At 37.7% G+C, this 22960-nt stretch overlaps 4 non-coding genes across 4 annotated transcripts; all 4 read right to left on the bottom strand.

Moving 5' to 3' along the window:
• Window positions 1–4536: 4536 nt before the first annotated feature.
• On the bottom strand, window positions 4537–4607 carry Trnae-uuc. The gene has a single exon. It is a non-coding gene; the product is annotated as a tRNA-Glu (tRNA).
• Window positions 4608–5194: 587 nt separating this feature from the next.
• Window positions 5195–5266, bottom strand: Trnae-cuc. Its single transcript has one exon. It is a non-coding gene; the product is annotated as a tRNA-Glu (tRNA).
• A 9011-nt stretch (window positions 5267–14277) lies between these two features.
• Window positions 14278–14349, bottom strand: Trnae-uuc. Its single transcript has one exon. It is a non-coding gene; the product is annotated as a tRNA-Glu (tRNA).
• Window positions 14350–16610: 2261 nt separating this feature from the next.
• Trnae-uuc lies at window positions 16611–16682 on the bottom strand. Its single transcript has one exon. It is a non-coding gene; the product is annotated as a tRNA-Glu (tRNA).
• Between the last annotated feature and the right edge of the window lie 6278 nt (window positions 16683–22960).

Genomic DNA, 22960 nt, shown 5'->3' with positions numbered 1-22960 from the left:
TAGAGTGGAGAAGGCTGATTTATACTCTACTGTAGTTCAATATTATCATCCTTGGTTTGGCAACAGACATTTCCAGATATTTCTCAAGTCATGATCTTTTTGTATGTTATTCGCACCTGCACTCCCATAGAGAAGGTATATGAAATAATCTGCTTCTTAAATATATGAACATCAATTTTTGCTGAACTTCCATGAGCTAACAATATTTCAAGGAAGTCTTGGCGTTGCTTGAGAATATTCAAAACCTCCAGTTTTCCATTCTGCATAAAAGCACTGTTGGTATCATAGCCAGTAATGGCAAGCAAAGCTGGAAATGCTAGTTGGTGTCTTTCCTGCATCCTTAATGATGCTGTGCACATCTATAAGATGCCTCTTGTTGCCAAATTGAGTGTATACAAATGTCCGTATCTGGGATGGTGAACTGGCAGCAATGTACAGACAATGAAGTATAATCTTTGTTTCTGCATCTTCTTGTGCACTTTACAACACCCTCAGACATGGTTTGCGTTTGAAACATGTACTTTGTCTCACAAATAGAACCCTCTTCCCAAGAAGCTGAGGGCAGAGTTTTCTTTTTTTGATTTAAATGGTCTTCCAGTCTCTTAAGACCTTTGTAGGGATTCCTTAGATCAAGTGTGGCTTGGAAGAACCCCTTTCACATAAGAAATTTAGTGCCAAACCACGAATGCTGTTATTATGCTACTGTGGATTAGTTGCAAACCTTCCATCCAGTAGATATTCCCTGAAAATATGCTGTACCAATAGAGCAAATTGTAAGAGAGCAAATTGTCATGGTCTCATATGGTATTAGTGATATCACAAAGTCCAGGGTATTCCTCAACCACATAGAAATGGCTGACAAATGTCCAAATAAATATTGAAGCTGAATTGGATGGTTTGTGATCTGATAACAAGAGCTGTTGACATACTGAGGGAGGAACAAGAGCAAAGGCCCAGAGGACAAAATAAGAAATTACAGATATTGTGAACATAATAGACATTATATTTGAGTCAGATGATAAGACTGAAATAGGAAAGAAAGTCAAGTACTAGATATGCCTGATGCCTATATCTGATGGCAATTATATAAACCTAAGCATAAATTAAGCACAATTTAAATACAAATATGTTTTTAAAAATAGTACAAGCTTCTGTGAGATAGATGAATTGTAAATGTTTTAACACACTTGCCGAGGAAAGGTACTTATAATTGGTTGGTACTAAGAACAGAGGGACATCTTCATAAATTTGTGAACATAGTATATAAACTCCATATACTTAACCATATTTGAATAATGAAGCCTCACTATGTTATAGAAAAAAGCCAGGTCAATTTGCTTTTTTTAATAATAAAAGCTTCAGGCAATCCTAAGTATGTGTATACATAGAAATTAATACATTTCTGGCATTGCTTACTAGTAACTTATTTTGAGAAGTATATAATTATTCAGACCTCATATTATATTGTTTTGTAATTGTTATTAACATCTACTTAATAGAATAAAAGGAAGGATGTAGAAATAGAAAATTGTAAACTTCACATATATCATATTTGGGTCACATAATATGATTGAGAATTGGGAATGATAGTTAGATTTTTATAGTGCTATATATTTGCCTGATGACAATATTCTATGTAGATGTCAATTATATACACCAAAACATAAGTTAAGCATAATATAAATAGAACTGCAATTCTAAAATATTACAAAAAAGCAACAAAAAACCTAGCTATTGTAAGATGAACTGTTGTGAGACAGATAAATTGTATATGTAATGCAGACTTGCCTAGAATGGTATGTAAATTCACTTTTTATGTTTTAAGACTTGTGTGTAATATAAATATATTCAAAATATCCATGTAAATGGTTTAGATAGCATGTACTGCACCATATTTAAGTAATGCTGCCTTCAGATATTAAATACAATACAATAATAAAAGGATTAGAATGTTTTAGGTACGGTATGTGTATATACACATGTACATAGAGAATAACTTATATCCGGAACTGTGCAACTTTTGCTGGTGAGTATACCCCCGGTACTATATCCATACCACATATATTGCATCGCTTTGTGGTTTGTTGTTATGAACATGTAATTTAGCATGAATAGCATTCATAATTTGGTCTTAAACCTGTTCAAAATATGTCTGGATGTTAACTTGAACACTGCCATGCAGTTTTTTCATATACTATGTTTGTAATACTCAGGACATTTCAAATTCATTGACTCTCTATGCTTAGTCAGATGCCAAAAATGTATTATTTTTTGGAGGAATACATTCACCAGTAACCCAGCTTTAAAGTAAAAGCAGTGATATAGTCCAGAATTATTTTCAAATATTTTTGAAAATTATGTGGAACATTCACCTTGATCAGAAATGTGCCCTGTTGAAAATAAATAGGGTGCCTACACTCAAACATGCCCTACAGGCACACCCACCAACAGATTGCCTGCAGACAAGCTGATTTGAATATGTCTATGGATAGGCTTCAAAGATATACTCATCTTGAAAAATCCCTAGGGGGAGGGCAGGGGGGGGGGGGGGGGTGTGTGTGTAGTGGGCCCACGGTCTATTTTCGAGTATCGCGTCGCGTACATCGGGTCACGGGCAACCGTGACCTTGGTGTACGGCGAACCGGTGCAACAGAAGAAGAGGAGGTGGAGGAAGAGGAAACGTGCGCCAGGGCCGGCACGGGGGGGGGGGGGGGAGAGAGAGTCAAACCCGGTGGCTCAACCACCGGCGGCGGCCCCTTCTGCGACGCCACCCACAACCCGACCGGACAAGTCAACGAAGTGGACAGAGCCTGCTCAACCTGCCATCGTCGATCTGCCAGAGACGCCAGGGGCGGTTCTAAACACAGCAATGTGCGAAGAGCCGCCACGGTACCTCCACTCTCTCCGATCTTCGTGATACCAGCGACGCCACCGACACCACGGAAGGCCCCTGTTGAGTCGCAGGCCCGATCAGTCACCGTTGCGAAGAGGAAGGCAACCGCTCAACAGAGCGAACAACAAGACAAGCCACGCCCTCCTATTAGTCGACCGCCGCAACCCGACATGAGACAAGCCGAACAGTGATCACTGCAGGCCGGCAAACTTCATCAGCGCCAACAACGGCTTTTCAAATGCAACAAAGAGGACATGAGGCAGCTCTTCGGCGTTCCGAAGCACGAGTTTTGCCAGCCGCTTCCAACTAACCGTGCAGAGGGGGACTTTGCATTACACTAATGCTAGAGGGCGATTCACCAGCTTTGTGTGTTACCGTCCGACGGTCAGGCGTCTACCATCAGGGGCTACTGCTATCCAACATGGACAACCCGACGATTCATCGGATTTTAAAAATTATTTCGGGAGAAGATTATAAAGCCATCACCAGGAGAGTAGCGGCCTCCGTCTACCGGCAGTACACCCCCAACCTCGACGTCTCGAACTTCATAGGGACACCATAGACGGTGACCTTTCCAACAACTTTTCCTTCGGATTTAGGGCTTAATTGGACTTTAAACCTTTTGGCTCCAGTTCTAAAACTTATGTTTATTTTTTTTTTATAAATAGTCCAACATACTTTATTTTGACAGACCGTCTAAATTGCGCAAATCGCCAGAAAAAATTTCAGCCCCGCACTCATAATATTATTTGGTTTTAGGTTTTTGACCTTTTTCTAAATTTTATTGCAAATCCCGCCCATCTCCAACTTACCTCCCCCTCCTAACGGATTTAATGAGGTCACTCACGTGGACATGTAGATCGGACTTTAAACTTTTAGACCTTCTTTCAAAAGTTTATGTCGAAATTACTTTTTTTTTTTCTTTCTTTTTTTTAAAAATATTATTAAATTTTATATTTGGACTGTCCTTCTAAAATGCTCCAAATTATATAAATATTCGGTCGAACAGTCAATTCTTTTTATTTTTGGTTTGTAACTTTTTTCTTCTTTAAAAAAAAAAAAAAAATCTATTAACGTTTTAACTAATTGCTGTTTTCAAAATTCTGCCCATTTTCAACTCTACATCCCCCCCCCCCCCCCCCCCCCCCCCCACCCCACACACACACACAATCCCGAGTCAGGCCACTGATCTTATCGGAGGTCAGACTCTGGATGGGCGTGTTCGAAACCCTAGTGAAATATGGGCACGTTAAAATAGTTATCTATCTATTCCGTTCAATATACTCATATTTCCGTAAAGTTCCACATGTCCAAATATCCATCACACGGTAACTAGTACGTACGTCATTCCTTTATGACGTCATGAACATCAAAATTCCACTTATCAGTAAGATTGTATCTTGCTTTAAACATTTGTTGAATAGAACACAAGCCTCGATATAGCCCATACCACCATTCGTTTTGCTCACCATTTTAAAAGTAATAGAAATGCTTAGAATGTTGCAAAATATATATTTAATCTATGACTCAAAAGAACCTAACACAAAGACAGAAAAGCGTGTCATCGGCTACCTTGTTTGTTTTTCTTTCAACACCACTAATCAGTAATATATTGATGGAAAAAATAAAATAAACAACATTATTTCCCAAGCGGGGAATCGAACCCCGGCCGTCGCGGTGAAAGCGCGAAATCCTAACCACTAGACACTTGGGAATACACTAAAGCAACGGAATTTCTGGTTAGTAGGTCCAACCAATTTCACAATATCCTTTTCTACTTTTCTACCTTTTTAAATCAACAGTGATGAGTTAAACAAAAAGTGCTTTCTCAAGCGGAGAATCGAACCACGCTCGTTGCGATAAAAGCGCGAAATCCTAACGACTAGACCACTTGGGATCCTACCAAAAACTCTACCCCGAAAACCCCTAGAAACTTTGCTTTGAGTTATCGATCTGTCAGCCCCGCCCCCAATATCTACTTGCTTCCGCCGTGCCTGATATGTAAAGCGTTCAATATTGTTTCTTACCTTTTAAATAAGTGGACAATAATACGTAACTTCAGGAATAACACTATTATTCCGTTCAATACACACATATTTCCGTAAAGTTACACACCATGTGACATGTCCGAATATCCATTTCCAGGTAAACTACTAAGTACGTCATTCCTTTATGACGTCATCAACACAAACCTTCGACAGGAAAGCACGTCATCGGCTATTTTGTTTCTTTACATCTTTTCTGAAACAACACTAATCGGTAAGATATTGATAAAAAAAACTAATCATAAAAATATGTTACTTCCCAAGCGGGGAATCGAACCCCGGCCGTCGCGGTGAGAGCGCGAAATCCTAACCACTAGACCACTTGGGAATATACTTATAGAAAGCAATTTGTGATTAGTAGGTTCGACCCATTTCACATTAAAATATCTTTTTCTACTTAAAAGTTTAACACAAACACTGATTAACAAAAATAAAAACCCCAATCCCTTTCAAACCTGAAAGAAACCATTTACATGCATTACTACATCAAAAACAAAATGTTTCTTACTAAGCGGGGAATCGTCCGTCGCGGATGAAAGCACAAAATCTTAACCATTACTAGCTCACTTGGGAACTTACTATAATATTAGAATTTCTTTATGTCGTTGACATGATTGTGCATGCTGAGTTAATAGTTAATAACATGTCTAATGCCCGTCACGGGGATCCTATAATACCCGTAACTGAATAAAACACGATTATCCAAATATCTCTCCTAACTATCTATTAGATCTCTCTGTATCGGGTAGTCTAATACCCGAGTGGCTCGGCTCTAGGTATGATCAGAAGATAAGATCTGATATATATATATATTATTATAGCACGTTTAGTTCACTAGAAAACACAACAAAACACAATACACTTTGGAATCTGTATTAACACTACGCTGACAAATGTACTTGCCGCAGTAGTTAATTGACAACAACAATATAATAACAACCCAGAACTAATCACTTAATTAGTTAATCACTAGGTGTCTAGTTTACACAATATTCTAATCACTTCACGGTAATACAACACACACACGTGTGATAATTGAGAAACGCTGCCAGGGGAACTTAATTAATAAAGGAATTACAACTCTATTCCTAACTGGTTAATTTTCAATTAACCCTTAAATACTCATTCAGTAACCTTGTAATACAGAATTAATACTGGTACCTATCACAATAAAGACAATAACCTACAGTTTACCTAGGTCCTCTAGGATGACTGGCTAAGCTTTATATTACCAAATACTCGTATAAAAATATTAGAAAAGTGAAGCCTACAATTTACTTCGTCAGATTACCGGATACACTGTCTAAAGAATATTGGTATAATACAGTATTAAAATATTTAAAGTCACATCAATCACATCAAGGTTATACAACAGAGCAGAAAAATATATTTACCACGTCCGGACTGAACTTATATAGATCGTTCAGTGGACGACGTCCGTTCCCCTGGATACTTCCAATGTTTCTCGATATCTCTAAAATCCTATCTATTTATTCAAACATCTCAGAGACAGCGAATATCGCATGGGGGCACAACGCGGTACCTCACCTATCATGTGATAGTTCCACAACTCCCAGGGACGGTATTTTCTTCTTAAATGGTCAGACTTACTGTCGCCAGTTCGCCAGAAATACCCCGGTCATAAACCGCACTACCGGAGTTATTACGTAACTACTGGCCACATGGCCTCCACACCTGGTCTGGGTGTGTATTAGGGGGTACGGTCGCGCGGAGGTATTACGTAGCCAAGCTGCACACGGCCCTCTAAAACAATTAACATCGCCACAGGCGAAAAGATAAGAGCATGTTCCGTCACAATGCCATACCTGTGACAAGTTCACAAACTAATGTACATACAAATATGAATGTTTGCAATGAGCCAATAGTTATTGATACTTTTAATGCCTTGCCTGTGACAAGTTCACAAACCCTTGTACATACAGATATGAATGTATATAGTGAGCCAATAGTTAATAATACTATTAATGCCTTGCCTGTGACAAGTTCACAAACCCTTGTACATACAGATATGAATGTATATAGTGAGCCAATAGTTAATAATACTATTAATGCCTTGCCTGTGACAAGTTCACAAACCCGTGTACATACAGATATGAATGTATATAGTGAGCCAATAGTTAATAATACTATTAATGCATTGCCTGTGACAAGTTCACAAAATGTTGTACATGCCGATGCATACCATAGTTTCCATTATGTTGCACAACCTATGACCCCTCATCAAGCGCAGATGACCACCCTGAATAATACAGTAACCAACAACATCGACAACCATAACAAACACACATCTGAAAACAAGTTAACTAAACAGTCCCCTGTTAACCTGAACAGTATTTTATCTGACCATATTTCACCAAACAGGCATCACGACAACCCAAACATATTTTTATCTAACCAGCCATATGTTAACAATCAAAGCAACATGAGAGAAGCTAATTCTTCAGTTAATAATGAAATAGCATACACTGATATAAACAATGACTATACCAAGTTGCGAATACTTAGTTTGAATGTCTGTGGTTTAAAAAGTAAACTAATACTACCTGATTTCTCATTATTAATATCAAAATATGACATACTGTGTTTTCAAGAAAGCAAAACTGATGAAACAGACTGTAAGCCAGATCTTATCCCGGGCTACACAATTTATTTCAACAACAGAACAGGTATCAGACCCTCAGGTGGCATTGTCATTAGTGTTAAACATGAATTAGCTGATATTGTTAAAGTCAGTGAAAACAATCAGTCCCAATATATCTCTTGGCTTAGTATCACAGGCACTCAAAACAAGAATGAAGATAATTGTTTAATGGTTGGCGTTGTATATATTCCACCTACTGGCTCACCATATTATAAAGATAACACTTTTAATATTATCGAAAATGAAATATTTCAAAATGTAGAATCAGGAAAACCACTGCTCCTGCTAGGTGACTTTAATGCCAGAATTAAATGTTCTCCGGATTACACTACAGTTGATGATATTTACACTGATGATGTTGATATGAATAATTTTATGAATGATATAACAAATCTTGACAATCTCAGTATTCCCAGAGATAGGGCAAGTCAGGACATAGGAAGGTTTAACCAGCATGGAGTGAAACTTGTAGATCTATGCAAGTTACATAATATATATATTCTCAATGGTAGATGTGCGACTGATATATTTATTGGTAAAGTCACAAGTAAAGACTGCAGCCTGATTGATTATGCTATAGGTACTCACCATGTTTTTAAAAATGTAACTGACTTTCAAATCTGTGATTTTGACCCACTTCTTTCTGATATCCATTGTGCTCTAATACTTACATATTCGTGTAAATGTAATACTGACACAAACAATCCTGTAAATCATAGTAACGGTGTACGAAGGGAAACAGCACGCAAATGGGTTCCTAGTAAACGGGAAGACTTTATAAATAATATCGACGACAACATAATCGAAAGCATTTCTCTAATTCTTGACGACGAGTCTACTAATACAAAAGCACGTGTCACAAAAGCCACCGATATGTTAAAAGATCTATTTTAGACACGGCAGCCTCGACATTCGGTCACGTGCGTGTTTACAGTAACAGCCGTAACAAAAGGTCAGCGCACAACAAGCGACCCTGGTTCGGGATAAGACACAAACATTTACGTACGAAGTATCTCGAGGCCAAAACAATATACGCTAGAAATAAAACTACAGATAATAAAATGAGATTAATTAACGCCAGTAAGTCTTATAAAAAGTGTATATTTAAAGCTTTTGCACAACATAAATTTAAAACAAAAATTAAATTGAGACGGTTACGGTTAGATGATCCCAAAGCCTTTTATAAAATACTTAAGAAACAAGATAACTTAGATAACAACGTTAACGTTCCTCCTATTGATACATTTTTCAACTATTTCAGCGACTTAAATAAAAGCGAACCCAATAATGATAACTTATTTAATTTTAACATGGATAAAGTACTATATGAAGTAAACAATGACAGTATTATTAACGAAAAATTCTGTGCAGATGAAATAATGAAAGCCATAAAACAACTAAAATATCATAAAGCAGCAGGTGTTGATAGAGTAGTTAACGAATGCATTAAGTCAACCGCTACGTCGCTCATGCCAGTTTATGTTAAACTTTTTAATACTATTTTTAATAATGGAGTCTTACCAGATGAATGGCATACCGGTATTATTATACCAATTTTCAAAAACAAAGGAAGTCGGCTACATCCCGAAAATTACCGACCAATCACATTACTTTGCTGCTGCTCTAAACTGTTCACAACTTTACTTAATAACCGTTTAAGTTTATTTATTGAGGAAAATAATACCATTAGTGAGACCCAAACCGCGTTCCGTAAAGGCTATTCAACGACAGACCATATTTTTACATTACATCACTTAATAGATATCTTGAAAAAAAAGGAAAAAGAAATTATATTGCGCTTTTGTGGATTTTGAAAAAGCATTCGATACGGTACCTAGAATACAGCTTTGGCATAAACTACTACAGCATAACATAACCGGTAATTTTTTTAGAATTATTCATCAAATGTATCAAGGTCTGAAATCAATGATTGTCGTAAATAATCAGCAATCTACTTTATTACCATGTAACAACGGTATCCGTCAAGGTGAAAATTTATCCCCTATTCTATTCTCCCTGTATTTGAATGATTTAGAAGATTATTTATCTAGCCATGGATGTGAAGGGGTTTCCCCTACAACAGACAACCAAGATCACCCGATAGATATTGCTTTACACATGCTTTGCTTGTTATATGCAGACGATACTGCCCAATTATCATCCTCTGCAGCAGACCTGCAACACACCTTAAATATGTTTTATCAATATTACAATAAATGGAAACTTAAAATAAACGGCAACAAAACGAAAATATTGATTTTTAACGGTAACACTAGAGATTATAAACAATATTTTAAGATTGGAAATAATACAGTAGAACATGTGAAAGAATACAAATACTTAGGGAATACTTTTACAAAATTAAACAACTTTCGAGTTACAAAGAATAGACTTAAACAACAGGCTACCAAGGCCGTGTACGTTTTACTATCAAAATCAAAGGACAACTATCTATCAACCGAATGTAAACTTAAAATGTTTGACTCAATGGTTCTGCCAGTTTTATTATATGGATGTGAAATATGGGGATATGAAAAAGTTGATTTATTTAATTCTGTACAAATAAACTTTCTAAGACACATCATACCCGTTAAGAACGCAACACCAATATTATGCTTTATGGAGAGTTAGGGAGAACGCCTGTCGAGTTAATTATATATAGAAGAATGGTATGTTACTGGGCGCGACTGATATCAAGAAAACAATCAAAATTGTTTACTCTTTTATACAAAATTATGTTAAATGACCACCTTACTAACGGAACTAACTATAACTGGATTAATACTGTTAAAACACACTGAATAACTTGGGAATGGGTGATATCTGGATAAGACAATCTTTCGTATCAGTAAATTGTCTCTCACAACAAATTAAACAAAGACAATGCGATCAGTATTTACAAACATGGAAAAATAACATATCACTGTCATCGAGAGGCAACACTTACCGATTATACAAAGAACAACTATTTTTCGAAAGCTATATCAATAAACTACCAGAAAAACTGTGGACAGCACTCTTAAAATTTAGAACGTCTAACCATTACCTATCCGTTGAAATTGGACGTTGGAATAATATACTCATAGAAGATAGAATTTGCACATTATGTAATGTAATGGACATTGGCGACGAGTTCCATTATCTTTTTATTTGCCATTTTTTCCATAATTCAAGAGTCCAGTTGCTACACCCATATTATTATACGCGACCAAGTACTTATAAATTTAGAGAACTAATGGAGAATAAACGAATTAGTACCCTAAAGAAATTATCATATTTCATAAATATAATAACTAATGAATTCAAACGCCCTTGACTACAAACACCATCAAAACCAAACATATTTAACAAAATACTATCAGTATCCACTGCACCATATATAAGTTTAACAATCTATTCGTTTATAAGTACTTGGATACCCGTATAGTTGTATTAAATATCTGTATTATTACATAATATATTGATGTGCGAGATTGTATATGTTTGTACATGTGTTTGTGTATGTATTGTAATTAATGTATTTACTGTCAACCATCTTGTCACGTGTATATAACAAAATGTTTATGTATATATTCCTCCTATGCCGTTGTGTAACGGCCCGAGTGTAAATAAAGTCTTGTCTTGTCTTGTCAATCCGAAACAACAAAAATTAATGTTAGAGAAGCTAATCACATACATTATTTATCATAAAATCATCAGGAAATTTTGCAGGGGGGGGGGGGGTCGAGGTGTCTGACGAAGCCCGATAACATCTCAGTACTTCCATATCCATTCACAGGAATGTGAAAAATGGGATATAAAAACATTTTTCGCCTTGAGCGGGGGTGTGTGTGTGTGTGTGTGTGTGTGTGTGTGTGTGTGTGTTTCGACCCCCCCCCCCCCTTGCGCACGCGCCTGGCAGGGTATTGAACCCCGGCTGTCGCGGTGAAAGAGATAAAGAGAGAAAGACTACAGCTACACCCCTTCTGTTTTTATACGGACAGTTACTTAGAGAATAACTAACGAGCTACGAGGAATTACGGATTATCTGTCCCGAGTGAATTAATGTTGTAAACCCGAGCCTCTGGCGAGGGTTTTACAGCATTAATTCACGAGGGACAGATAATCCGTAATTCCTCGTAGTGAGTTGGTTATTCTCTTTATTACCCATTGTCAATCTTTAACGATTTTAAAAGTATATTTACGTTCTCGCTGCTGTAACAACTAACAAGCTCTACCAGCCATAACAATATATTCATACGCGTCGTTACCGGTGCACACCCAACAGTATCCACCAAAGAATAGTTCCAAAAAACCCCAGTCAAAATAATAAAATAAAAACATTTTTAAACATTTGTACATATATTTTGATTTTTAATTCCGTAAATGTTCGTATCGTAAAAAAATATTTGAAGTTCGTAGTAATAGTTTGACCGATGAATGGAATCATGAATGAACAAAAAGTAGTCCCGGCAGTATGTAATTGCCAATCAAATCTTGTCTTTTTAAAGCTAGCCAATCAGTGACTGTAGAAGCAATCTGCACACTGTGCAGAGATCGAAAAAATATTACCCCCGTATATTTGAGCCTATATGGGTAATAATATGAAATATTCCATCTTTGAAATAAAGGAAGGAAGGAAATGTTTTATTTAACGACACACTCAACACATCTTATTTACGGTTATAATATGGCGTCGGACATATGGTTAAGGAAAACACAGTTATTGAGAGAGGAAATCCGCTATCGCCACTTCATGGGCTACTCTTTACGATTAGCAGCAAGGGATTTTGTATATGCACCATCCCATAGGATAACACACACCAAGGCCTTTGATACACCAGTCGTGGTGCACTGGCTGGAGCGAGAAATAGCTCAATAGGCCCACCGAAGGGGGTCTTTGAAATAAAGTAATTATTCAAAAAGGTTTCTTGTAGAAAAAGAAATAATAAAGCATAATTATTACGTTTAAATAATTGTAAGCACTGAATTAATTTAAACAATATCCTTCAGTCAATTAGTTTTTTGTTTTTTTAAGCGCAGTATTGTAACGAAAATGGAAGTAATTAATAAGCACATGCTAATATTTAAAAGTTTATCCACATTCTCAAACTTATCCTTCCTTTATCCACGCTCTTCTCACACGTCTCTTTTGTTTCCCACCGGCCTCGGTGGCGTTGTGGTTAGGTCATCGGTCTACAGGCTGGTAGGTACTGGGTTCGGATCCCAGTCGAGGCACGGGGTTTTAATCCAGATACCGACTCCAAACCCTGAGTGAGTGTTCCGCAAGGCTCAATGGGTAGGTGTAAACCACTTGCACCGACCAATGATCCATAACTGGTTCAAGAAAGGCCATGATTTGTGCTATCCTGTCTGTGGGAAGCGCAAATAAAAGATCCCTTGCTGCCTGTCGTAAAAGAGTAGCCTATGTGGCGACAGAAGGTTTCCTCTAAAAAACAGTGTCAGAATGACCATATGTTTGACGTCCAATAGCCGATGATAAGATAAAAAAATCAATGTGCTCTAGTGGCGTCGTTAAATAAAACAAACTTTAGTTTTGTTTCCTGTTCATCACGACACTTTGAATGGATTCATCCGCTGGGCATTGATCAAGTTGATCAATCGCGAACGACGCCTTAACATTCGTAGTTGAAAGTTGTTACAATGATAGTTTCAGTTGTCATGGTGTCCGCGTCCGTGTCACAAATCTCAACTGATTGCACTTCATTTGAATGGTGGTTTTTGGGCTCAGTTGGCCTTAAAACATTTCGACCGCAGTTCAAAATTTTATGTTTATATTTTTGTAAGAACTCCGACGCAGTTTATTTTGGCAGCCCGTCTAAATTGCTCAAAGCACCGTAAGACACTTTCGGTGGAGCACTCTAATTTTATTGTTTGGACTTAAATTTTGTAGCTCATTTTGGTATTCGGTCTTTGATCCAACTACTAAATTCGTATTCCAAATTCCGCCCACCCCCAACTTACCCTCCCCCCTGCCCCGGACCATATAGATCGGACTTTAAACCTTCGTTCAAAATTTTATGTCGAAATTACATTAAAAAAAAGGGTCCGATCCTCTCTTCTTTCTCTTGTTTATTTTTGGACTGTCCTTCTGAAATGCTCCAAATTATATAAATATTCGGCCGAGCAGTCAATTAATTTTATTTTTGGCTTGTAATTTTTTTTTTTTTTAATTGTTTTTTTTTTTTAATTTTTTTTTTAAATCCTACTAATTTCTTTTACTAATTGCTATTTTCAAAATTCTGTCCATTTTCAACCCACCCCATCCCAAGTCAGGCCACCGATCTTATCGGAGGTCGGACTCGGGATGGGCGTGTTCGAAACCCTAGTGGTATACAAACATGTTAAAGTAGTTATCTATCTATCTAATTTCTTTTTGACCGCCCGATCTAATCTAGCGACCAAATTTATGAGTAGAATTTTTAAAATTAATTATATTAATTAGAGATGCGCATCAAGATTTTAAAGACACTGGCTATCCAGAGACAGGCCCCGGGACGGACATACTCGAAACTAGTGGTATATGAGCATGTAAAAAGTATTCGCACTCGCACTCATTTGAATGAACCACTCAAGTAAGTAGGAAAGGATTTAATCGGCTCCATTTAATCACAGCCTTTTTAAATTAACAGTAACGACATATTTGTTTTATTAAAAAGTAATAAACAAAAAATGCTTTCCCAAACGGGGAATCGAACCCCGGCCGTCGCGGTGAAAGCGCGAAATCCTAACCACTAGACCACTTGGGATACTATTACAAATCTAATATTACAGTTTTCCACTGGTTGTTTTTTCTACATCAACAACGCACATTTGATTTTAATCATGTCCGTCATTGGTATTGGTGTTATATTATGTAAAGCGTTTCATTGTGTTTTACCGGCCTCGGTGGCGTCGTGGTTAGGCCATCGGTCAACAGGCTGGTAGGTACTGGGTTCGGATCCCAGTCGAGGCATGGGATTTTTAATCCAGATACCGACTCCAATCCCTGAGTGAGTGCTCCGAAAGGCTCAATGGGTAGGTGTAAACCACTTGCACCGACCAGTGATCCATAACTGGTTCAACAAAGGCCATGGTTTGTGCTATCCTGCCTGTGGGAAGTGCAAATAAAAGATCCCTTGCTGCTAATCGGAAAGAGTAGCCCATGAAGTGGCGACAGCGGGTTTCCTCTCCAAATCTATGTGGTCCTTAACCATATGTCTGACGCCATATAACCGTAAATAAAATGTGTTGAGTGCGTCGTTAAATAAAACATAAAGTTTAGGGGGGAGTGGAGTGGAGTGGAGGGGGGGGGGGCAAGTCGTCGACGATCTGGGACGGCCGGCTGCCCGGTGGCGCACCGTTCGCACTCGTTTTCGTGGCTTTTTCTACACAGGAGGAACGCCAAGAACGGTTACGCCGTCCCGGCAACGTCCACGAGCGGGACGCAGCAAACAGCGACGGACGCGCACACCCGAGCACAGCGTGCCTGCAAAATTTCGGGCACCTACCTCGCTCCGTTCGTCGGCGGCACACCCAAAACCGGTCGAAATGACGACCTTTGAAATCAAGTGTCTGGCAAGGTCGGTTACTACTGCCATACTATGTGGAGCGAGCTAGTCGCCAATTTAATTAAAATTAGCTCCACCATGTAATAGTGGAGCTAATTTTAATTAGATTGGCTAGAGCCTCGACGCTCGGACGGTCCGTTGGACCCACGCCGTGTCTTCCATTAATAATGTCAAGGATTGGGAGCCTTGAATCCTTGACTTGCACAGTATTTGTAACATACGTATGTACATACATATCCATATTCACTTCTATACCCATTCACTCATACATACATACATACACATATTATTTTATTACTCGTGCCTGAGTATGTATTGATCTGATGAGAAAACAAAGAAAGAAAGAAAGAACAAAAACAGAAGAGGAGGAAAAAAGAGGCTTGGCATACTTTGACAATGGGGCACTTTTAGGAATTGAAATCACTTATTTACTCATACAAAACATGATCGTTCATATTTTCACCTTCAGTACTATATAATAATATTGTCCCGCAGTCTTCGTCTGAATCGCATTGATCAATGATAAAATAGATTTAAGTTACACTGACCCCTTAAACAATGTGTTTTTTCGACATCAACTACGCACATTTGATTGTAATTGTGTCTTCTATTATGTCTTTCGCGGATCCCATGACTCCCGGCCGCTCAACCGTTTGAAGTGCCCCTTTAGTGACTTTTGTATTGCTTTTTTTTTACAGCAGGGAACATATCTAAAACGCAGTGATATCCTAGGACGTATCGTGCATACTACGATCCAATTTTGGTCACCACAGCTTTAAATAAATATAGAAATGCTTAGAATATTGCAAAATACATCCAATCTACGACTAAACAATCTAGTATAATGACAGGGAAGCATACCATCGGCTTCGATTGTTTATCGTAGCCTTTCTTCTTTTGTTTTTACGTGATCAATAACGAGTTTAAAAAAAGTGTTTTCCCATGGGGAGAATCGAACTCCGGCGGTCGTGGTGACAGCGCGAAATCCTAACCACTAGACCACTTGGGAATATATTGAATAACGTAATTTCGTGTTACTATGTCTGGCCAATTTCACGATGTCCTTTTGTACTTAATTAACTATTTAATACTGGGATTAACATAAAACAATCAACTTTAAAGAAACCAATCCCATGTATTATTTTCATTAAAACATACATTCTTCACCAGCAGGGAATCGAACCTCTATCTCGGCTTACTCTAATATTAGAATTTGTACTTACTCTGTCTGTACACATTTTATTTTAACTATGTCCGATATAAGATATTTTGTAACACGTTAGGTCAAAAACATATACATAATAGTTCCGTCAAGTTCCATAGTATAATATAGTATGTTAACAATATTCGTCTCTAGTATGTACGTCATTTCTTTATGACGATGTGGAGTTAAAATGACACATGCTAGGGAAACCAATCACATACGTTATTTATCATAAAAACATAAAATACATCTTCCTTTCCCAAGCGTGGAATCGAACCCCGACCGTCGCGGTGAAAGCGCGAAATCCTAACCACTAGATCACTTGGGAATATACCATTACAGTGTTTGACCCATTTCACAATATCCTTTTCTATTTAACAATTTAACACTAACACCGATTAGCATAAAACATCAAACCTTAAAAGAATGCATGCGCAAGGCTTTTGGACTGGTAGGCATATTCATACCAAATACATGCATTTTGTTTTCATCAAAACAGAAGAATGTTTAAATTTCTTCCTAAGCGAAGTGGTGTGTGGAGCGTAATTATAAATAACGATAACGGATACTAGTAGTACAAAGCCGCAAGCTACTCAGGTTGCCTAAGTTTTGCATCCACGGAATCTGGATTCAGCATTTTTGCACAAGTGGTCGGGTAGAAAAATGCCAATGGTACCAGCTGTTGTGGGTGGGTGGTGGTCTATGGAGAGTTATCACCAGGGTGGATATAGGATCTGAAGTGTTTCCATGGTTACTTTTTTTTTTTAACACTAATAACTAAATTCGTTCGAATTCCTATAACTGTTTTACTATAGAAGCTAGAAACACAATTCTTATGTTGAATGAAAGGTCTGGCCATCTTGAAAATAATACTATCCATTATTGTTAGTAAGGAGCTAATTTGCATAAATTATGACGTCACAAACATTTTGTTTACAGAATTATGCAAATTAGCTCCACAATAACAATGGTGGATATTAATATTTAGAGGATGGTCAAACGTTTCATTCAACACCAGCATTGTGTTCCTAGCTTCTATAATAAACAAAAAGGTTTAGTTTAACTGTGGAAGATACCTGCTGCACTACCAAAACAGTTATTAACGTCACTATGAAAACTAAGGCTTAATCAACACTACCACTACCCTACACACTAAAGGGCACTACACTGAGCTGGAAACATGCACCGGAAATACACAGATAAAAATAAAAAACGATTTTATTTTAAAGGACACTTTTCCATTTTTGTGACGTCATAATTTATGCAAATTAGCTCCACAATAACAATAGTGGATACTGATATTTAAAGCATGGTCACACCTTTTATGCAACACAAGAATTGTTTTTCTAACGACTATAATAAAAAAAAGTTATAGAAATCTATACAGTGGAGGATAACTGCTCCACTACCAAAATAGTAATTAACTTCACTATGATAACTAAATCTAAATCAACATTACCAAGACCCTACATCCTATATAATATACATTTGTCATACCACAGATATATGTTTTACTAAATAAAACTACTAAAATGAGCTGAAAACATGCACCGGAAATGCACAGATAAACATTTTTCATGTTTGTGAAATCATAATTTATGCCAATTAGCTCAAAACTAACAATAGTGGATATTAATATTTAGAGAATGGCCAGACCTTTCATCCAAACCAGAAGTTTGTTTCTAGCTTCTATAATAAAAACGTAATAGGAATTAGAACGAATTTAGTCCTCAGTGGTAATTTGTGTTGGCAATCATTTGCGTTTGTAAAAAAAAAAAAATTACATCACTTTCAGACCCTACATCCACCCTGGTGATAATCCCCATAGACACCACTGTCAGCTGATACCAGTAGCATTTTTTTCTACCTGACCACTTGTACTAACACCTAAAGTAGGCCTCTTTTCAGATGTTAATATGTAAATGAACGTACGAGCATTTTAAAGGCATATTGTCACTGACCTATTTAATGGTCTAACAAAGTATTACCTGAATAAATATGATTTGATTTGTCCCTAAATGTACTTTATTCAACCATCTTCATAACCACCATACACCATTTATTAACGACATTTTGTAAAAATAATTGAATTATGGCAATTGTCCATAATTCAAAAACTAAAATTGCCAAGAGGGGATGACATGGATTTCACTCCATTATGGTTCAATTAAGGTGATGCGATAGCCAGATTTGGTTTCCAACAATTAATGTAATTTTTATTTATTATCCAATTTTAGAGAAATAAGGTCCTTAAATCTGTGACAGTATGCCTTTAAGGTATTTGTACTTGTATTTCTTTTTTTAAAGTGGTGGTGTGTCATATGTACTTAGGAGACGTGGTAGAGGAATAAACAGTTGACGTTAACGTTAAAGTGTGTTTTGTTTAACTACATCACTATAGCACATAGATTAATCATCGACGATTGGGTATGAAACATTTGGTATTTGTGACACAAAATCCAGATGAAAAATAAAATAAATGTATTGACGACACGCGTTAAATCCCACGATTAAAACTCTGAAAGAAAAGGTTATATATATAAAAAATAATTAATCGTATCCATGGCCATAACAATCAGGTGATAATTGTGTCAACAAAACACAAGACGGTCACAGAGACATGCACTTAAAATCAATTATCCGTCGTGCATTATTTATGAAACCTTTCACTTTCTATGTAAGAAACCATCTGTAGCAACAGACGGAATAGAAAAAAACAGTTTACTTTATAAATGTTTAAAGGAAAATAACTCTTTGAAATAAATATAGAGTAAACGTAAACGTAACAAAAGAATGCCTTGTGCAACTAAGGGGGCGAGACGTAGCCAAGTGATGCGCGGTCGGTCTAGGATCGATCCCCGTCGGTGGAACCATTGGGCTATTTCTCTTTCGAACCAGTGCACCACGACTGGTATATCAAAGGCCGTGGTATGTGCCATCCTGTCTGTGGGATGGTGCATATAAAAGATCCCTTGCTGCTAGTGGTGTCGTTAAACAAAACAAACTTCCTTGCAACTAAATAGACACATGTACAACACTAATCAGCGGCGTTACAACAGTTGTGTTCGGGATCTGGCTCAGTCGGTAGAACGCTCGCCTGAGGTGCTTGCGTCGCAAGATCGAACCTATCGGTTTCCCATCTCAAACAATGCCCATTGGTATATAAAAAGGCCGTGGTATGTGCTGCCCTGCCCTGTCTGTAGGAAAGTGCACATAAATAATGCCTTGCTGCTAATGGGAAACTGTAGCGGGGTTCCTTAAGACTATAATGTTAAAATGACCAAAGTGTATGACATCCAATACCCCATCTTCATAAATCAAGGCTAATATTCGTTCCTCGTATTCAGCCTTGATACATTTAGTCAAGATTACTGATATCCACTACTAGCGCCCTCTGTTGGAAGAAAATTTGTAACACCGATTATGTCCCTTACACGATGACATCGCTGACCAATCACAGCATCGGTAACATGTGACAATCTTGAAAGCAATATCAAAAATTAACCGCCGAAACCTTTATTTTAACATATCGTGACAAACACGACACGTTTCCACGGACGCTGACGCTGCCATCTTTGTTTACAATAACAAGGGAATCTATAAGGAGCGTTGCGATTCGTTGCAATCAGATCTCATCGCATCCATGAATGGATGAATGGATGAATGTTTAACGACACCCCAGCACGAAAAATACATCGGCTATTGGGTGTCAAACTATGGTAATGCAAATAAATAAAGTGATGATCAACATCAATATAAAAATTCAAGGTTTAAACAAAAACAGTGTAAAGAACTGTGCAAAAATACAAATACAAATATCACAGAATTTTACGGATACTGAATTTTACTCCAAACTTCAATTTGTGCTGTATTGGCCATTCTCAAAGAGAATGTTACACCCCTGCACCACAGTGAGGTTCATCGCATCCAATGAAATTTAAGCATTTTGTATCAAGGCTGAATACGAGGAACGAATATTAGCCTTGATTTATGAAGATGCCAATACCCATGGGGCGAGACGTAGCCCAGTGGTCAAACACCGATGGTGGGCCCATTGGGCTGACTCTCGTTCCCGGCTTGTGCTCGACAACTGGTATGAAAAAATGTGGTATGTACTGTCCTGTCTGTGGGATAAGGCATTATACCATAATATATCGAGGTATGCTATCTGAAACTAGCTATGTCCAAAGTCGTCGTTCTCAGAAAAACAAGTTTTAACTTTTCAATATTTGCAAAAACAATTAATTAAAAAAAAAAAAAAAAAAAAAAAAAAATCATTTACATTATATAGCTTTACATCACCCCTATATGCCTCCACCAAAAATCACATTAAAAAGGTGAAACCCTAATTTTTAAAAAGAGTGGCCGTCAGTATGGATATTTGCCAATTTTAACAAACTTTGAAGCTCGGGAAGAATGAATGAAATGTTTTATTTAACGACGCACTCAACACATTTTTATTTACAGTTATATGGCGTCAGACATATGGTTAAGGACCACACAGATTTTGAGAGGAAAACCGCTGTCGCCACTACATGGGCTACTCTTTCCGATTAGCAGCAAGGGATCTTTTATTTGCGCTTCCCACAGGTAGGATAGCACAAACCATGGCCTTTGTTGAACCAGTTATGGATCACTGGTCGGTGCAAGTGGTTTACATCTACCCATTGAGCCTTGCGGAGCACTCACTCAGGGTTTGGAGTCGATATCTGGATTAAAAATCCCATGCCTAGACTGGGATCCGAACCCAGTACCTACCAGCCTGTAGACCGATGGCCTAACCACGACGACACCGAGGCCGGTAGCTCTGGACGAGAACACACACCGTAGCATAGCCTCTTAGATCTGCGCCTGTAACTTTTATTAAGCGAGGGGCGGGACCTAACTCAGTAGTACAGCGCTCGCCTGATGCTGTACAATGGTGGGCCCATTGGGATATTTCTCGTTCCAACCAGTTCTCCACAACTGGTGTAATAAAGACCGTGGTATATACTATCCTGTCTGTGGGATGGTGCATATACAAGATCCCTTGCTGCTAACCGGAAAGAGTAGCCCATGAAGTGGCGACAGCGGGTTTCCTATCTCAGTATCTGTGTAGTCCTTAACCATATGTCAGACGCCATATAACCGTATATAAAATGTGTTGAGTGCGTCGTTAAATAAAACATTTTCTTCCTTTATTATGCGCACAAAGTAAGAACTACACGAAAAACACAAGTTTTGTATTTCAAAAGTATAATCATTTGGTGAAATCTGAACACTGTATAAACAAGAATTACCATCAAATATGTACATCACTCTTCACAAACAGCACTAGGGGTATAATCTCCGATTTCACATAAAAATGTTCCGGTATACTTTCTTTTCATCATCTGTATATAACCTTAGGCTATAATATAGGCTGAGTTTGTTTTTCAATTGGAATAATTTTTCTATTCCTTTTTAACTGTTGTTTTCAGTTCTTATGAAATTCTCTTTTTTTATATGTTTGTGCTCTTTATAAAGGCGGGTAATCGTATACGAAAGCTTCCGAAAATATAAAAAAGCCTCTGCTAAGCCGGTAATTAAAGCGTTCCATCGTTGGAGCAAAATCTCTAAATTGGCTATCGTTTTCACGTCGCCTGTCAGCGTCTTTCAGTCGAATGGTGTAAAACAAAACCTCACACAACTCCGCGCTGTCCTAATGACATACATGTGCCGCCAGAAGAAAAAAAGGACAACCGGCAGTGATACAAACATCATTTCTAAACCTGCTTCCAGATAAATGTTTTAATACATAATTATACCAACCTGAGCATCGTCGTAACTCAAACATTTCTTATACAAATGCGACACATCTATTATCTGTTCATAAGCGTACGAAACGGGGGTGATGGTGGCGGTGGTCGTGGGCGGGGGCATATGAGCAGGGAGCAAATCCTCAAATTCGGGCAAAAAACGATAGATATTCTGGCAAAATGAGAAACCGTAGACCTTTTTTTACCATGTTTCCCCCCATCATTCTACCTGAAATATTTAAATACGATGTATTACAAAAAGGAAGAATCACAATATAAGTAGTGGTCTGGATTTGCGTCAAAACAAATACGTAACATTTCATCACCGTTTCATCATCACATATTAAACACTGAAACAAAGACTGACATCCAAAAGCCGACGATTAATAAATCAATGTGCTCTAGTGGTGTCATTAAACAAAACAAACTTTAAACTTTTCTACCTGAAATATTAGTTGTAATCCATGTAAAAGTGCTTAGTGATTCGTTTGTAACCCTATTATAAGTGTTTGGCTGTAATGGTAATATGAATAAATGTTGTTAACGAGATTCGAGCATTTTCAATTAATTCGGGCAAAAACCAGCTTACCCCCTACAACAAATGGGAGCCCGTATGTCTATGTATCTGTCTGTCTTCACTTGTCTCCGTATGTCTGTCCATTTCATTTCAACTTATTTAGGTGCTTATATCGAATTAAGGTTCAAGCACGCTGTCCTGTGCACACATCTAAGCTATTTGGGCTGTCTGTCCAGGAGAGTGGGTTAGTTGTTAGTGGTTAGTGAGAGAAAAGAGGGTGTAGGTTGCCGTACACCTACCCACTGAGTCGTT

The sequence above is a fragment of the Gigantopelta aegis genome, chromosome 9 (assembly GCF_016097555.1).
Source record: "Gigantopelta aegis isolate Gae_Host chromosome 9, Gae_host_genome, whole genome shotgun sequence".
Taxonomy (NCBI): Eukaryota; Metazoa; Mollusca; class Gastropoda; order Neomphalida; family Peltospiridae; genus Gigantopelta; species Gigantopelta aegis.
The sequence above is the reverse complement of the archived record's forward strand: the minus strand, read 5'-3'. Positions and strand labels throughout refer to the sequence as shown.